Below are 3,712 nucleotides of genomic sequence, written 5' to 3'. Positions count from 1 at the left end.
CACCACACCTGGCCGGTCTGTAGAATATTTTAAAAGGTTAGAACTACCTCAAAAATAGTATTGAAATAATACCGAGCCCTTTTAAAAGAGCTCACTGGATATTTTAATAACATTTATGGAAAGAAAGAAAGACAAAATTTGCAGTAGCTGAGTTCCTTTCAAGTGAAAAGTAATAATGTAGAACTAACATGTAGGCTAAAATGTTTGGTAATTAATGTCAAAAACTGCCAAGATTATTAATATATATTTTGGTAATCACCATTGGGCAGATTAATTTTTTGTGCAAAATACACTATATATTAATAGAACAGGAAAATCATTATTTCAGACCACTAACAGAAGAAAACCCACAGCAAGAGAAGCATCTATAGGGCAATTAAACGTTAGGGAAGTTACTAGCTTTAGAGTACATCAATACACTTCGATTACAGAAATATTTCATTTTTAAAACTAGAGTGTTTTAATGTACTTTTAGTAACAACCCAATCTAAGGAGTCTTGGAGGCTTGTGAAAAAGACATATCCACAAAGATGCTGCATTTCTAGTGTGTGGCTGAATTAATACTTCTGTAAGGAGGAAGGAACTGAATCACCTCAGCATCAATAAACAGCATTTTTCTTTTAAACAGCAACTCATAATCTGATGACTCATTTTGCTTTACTAGTTCAAAATTAGGCAGGAGAAGAACTAAGCTAACTGGTCAGACCCAGAAACACAATGATTTGGCAAGCCGCCGTCACTCAGCTCACGATGTGTGATAATCGGCAGAAAGGCTGCTCAACTCTTGTCCATTCCTTCACATCTGTAGAGGAGTTTGATATAACCACTTCTCTTTATCAACTTTAAGCTGCCTACAGGCAAAGAGAACACAAACTTCAGGGAGGTGGTAATCATCTCAGGGGAAGTTATGTTTCTCCTGTAGAGGTTAATTAAGTAATATTTCCTAGGTCTTCTTCCAAAGCAGCCACTTGTCTTCTCCAGAGGATAACTGGCTCAGGTTGCCCATCTTCTTTCCTGGCAGGACCCAGTCAGCTGTGTTAAAGAGACACCAGGAAGTGCTCATATGGGCCTTTTAAGCTTTTGTTTGCCAGTTCTGTCTTCAGTGCTAGGCACTTCCTTGGGACTTCCTTCTTTGTATGGGGGCCTGATAAGCCACTCCAACAAGGGGCTGTTCTTTATGACTTGGAAGGAATCCGCAATTCTAGAAGGAATCATTGCCTTTGGTGCTTTAGTTTGTTCTATTAATTCTTTTCTAGAAGGACAGAGCCACATATTCAGGGAATCTTTATGCTTCTCAGGCTCAGGTTTGGGTTCCACAGGCATCCCATTTTTATCCTTCCCTTCTTTCTTCAGAAGCCACTTATACAGAGCCTCCTTCTCACAGTTCTCATCACACACACACTCTGCAAAGCTCGTACAGGGCTCATTGGCTCTGTACACCTCCTCTGCCTTACATGGGTCCTGATGGTTCTGGACAAGCCAATCCTCTGTAACCATGCTGGGGGTGGACCATGGTTTCTTGGCCTCCAAGTGGTCATTCAGGCACTTCAGATTGCCCAGGTTTTCAATCCCCACACTTTGGGGCTTGGTTTCCCTGACAGTTGGTACAGGAGTCAGTCTTGACAAGCCAATCATTCACATTATAGGATTGGAACAAGAGCTTAAACTTCTCACTGGTTTCACGACTGCCATTCTCAGACTTCCTCAGCTTATGGGATTCCTGGGGAGTCACCAGCCAATCTGATAGGTCCATCTCATCTTGATCAGGAAGCTGTAGATCTTCAGCCTTTTCCATTTCAGTGGAGAAATGACTAGTAGTGGAATGGCTGTTACAGTTTTGATAACTTGGTTTTTCAGGAATTTCCTGTTGCTGACTCTTGAGGAGCCAGTTTTCTAAGCCCTTTAGGTTTCCCCAGACATTACTGAAGAAATTGCAGGCTCTGGAAGAAGTCTGGCTATTCTCCAAGGTCTGCTTTTGGGTGAGCCAGTCCTGGGGGTTGGTGCTGGGTATGTAAGGAGCCTGATGACCACTGGCAGGCTGGCTTCCAAGCAGCCATTCGCTGAGAGGGACAGCTACAATACTGGATGCTGACTTCTACTCCAGCATTGGGTTATAGCTTCTCTTGTCCAGGAAGGGCCCAATATTTGGTGAACTAGCATGAGCCATGAAGTGCTCAGGAGTTTGAATGATTTTGAGAGACCCAAATGTGGTGATGGTCTGGCGCAGAGCACTTGTGTCAGCTTCAAAGAGCAGGACAGTTGAATCTTTAGGCTTAAGGATCAAACTGCCCAGTCTCTTCAAGCACGCAGAGACTTCATTGGCTAGATCTTTGTTTTGGGTACACTCCAGTTGATGAGTAAGACAATTGAACTGGCCCAATAACCACTAGAGCTACTGAGCCTGCTGTTGAAGTGTCTCCTCTTTAAGCTGATAGATGAGGTCCACCTGTTCATATAGCCACACCTCACAACTTCTAAGACATTCCAGGTGACAGCTTATGCAACTGTGAATCTGAGCTTTGACCTCTCGCAAGTTATCTTTAATTTGCTGTTCAGCCCGGAGAACTCCACCAATAGCAAGCTCCAAGTCCCTCCATGCATCACTACACCTCAAAAGGGGTTCTTTTTTTTTTTTTTTTTTTTTTTTTGAGACAGAGTCTCGCTCTGTCACCCAGGCTGGAGTGCAGTGGCGCGATCTTGGCTCACTGCAAGCTCTGCCTCCCGTGTTCAGGCCATTCTCCTGCCTCAGCTTCCCGAGTAGCTGAGACTACAGGCGCCTGCAACCACACCCAGCTAATTTTTTGTATTTTTAGTAGAGACGGGGTTTCACTGTGTTAGCCAGGAGGGTCTCGATCTCCTGACCTCGTGATCCACCCACCTCGGCCTCCCAAAGTGTTGGGATTACAGGCGTGAGCCACCGTGCCTGGCCTCAAAAGGGGTTCTCTATTACTGGAGCTGCCACTCTGGTCTTAGAAGGTATTCATTCTGCTCACTGCTCCAGGTCCGAGTGCCTCTCCGAGCGATCCGAGGGGACCTTGGGTGGTCTGAGACATGGACCACACAAACGTAGGGCCCAAAGCAATTTTTTTGTGTTTTTAATAGGGATGGGGTTTTGCCACATTGGCCAGGCTAGTCTCGAACTCCTGGCCTCAAGTGATCTGCTGGCCTCGGCCTCCCAAAGTGCTGGGATTACAGGCATGAGCCACTGCTCCCGGACTAAAAAAATTTTTTTCTTTTGTCTATAACCTTTAGATTTATTTTTATATTTATTAAGCAATAAGCAAACAAACAGTAAGAGTTGGGAGAGATTACCTAAAATGGTTTTCTTTTGGAATTATTTTTTTAAAAAATCAAATAACTGTTATTATTTTAAGTTGCATGGGACTGAAGCTGCACCTGGAGAGGAATTTCATTTTCATGACCTGCAAAATTGATTAGGCAACGAGCTATTATTCCCCCCTCCCTGTGAACACACTTATAAACTTCAGTGGGGGCAAATTCCATCTAATACTCTGAAAACCATTTCTCATCTCATAATTTACCCAAATCATGTGCACGACTGCAAGAGGAAATAAACAGAAATCTTAAAGCATACATAAGCCACAATGGATTATTAATCTTGTACAGACAATCCAGCATTAAGGCTAATTTGTTCTTTTAAACATTTTTATGGAAAACATTTGACATTTTCAGTAGAAAAGCCCACAAGCTA

At 43.1% G+C, this 3,712-nt stretch overlaps 1 pseudogene; it reads right to left on the bottom strand.

Annotated features, from left to right (window-relative positions):
• Positions 1-542: 542 nt before the first annotated feature.
• Positions 543-2,993, bottom strand: LOC100936467 (nuclear receptor coactivator 4-like; annotated as a pseudogene).
• Positions 2,994-3,712: the final 719 nt, after the last annotated feature.

This window comes from Pongo abelii, chromosome 4 (genome assembly GCF_028885655.2).
Source record: "Pongo abelii isolate AG06213 chromosome 4, NHGRI_mPonAbe1-v2.0_pri, whole genome shotgun sequence".
In the NCBI taxonomy this organism is placed as follows: Eukaryota; Metazoa; Chordata; class Mammalia; order Primates; family Hominidae; genus Pongo; species Pongo abelii.
This window is presented reverse-complemented; position numbering and strand designations above follow the sequence as displayed.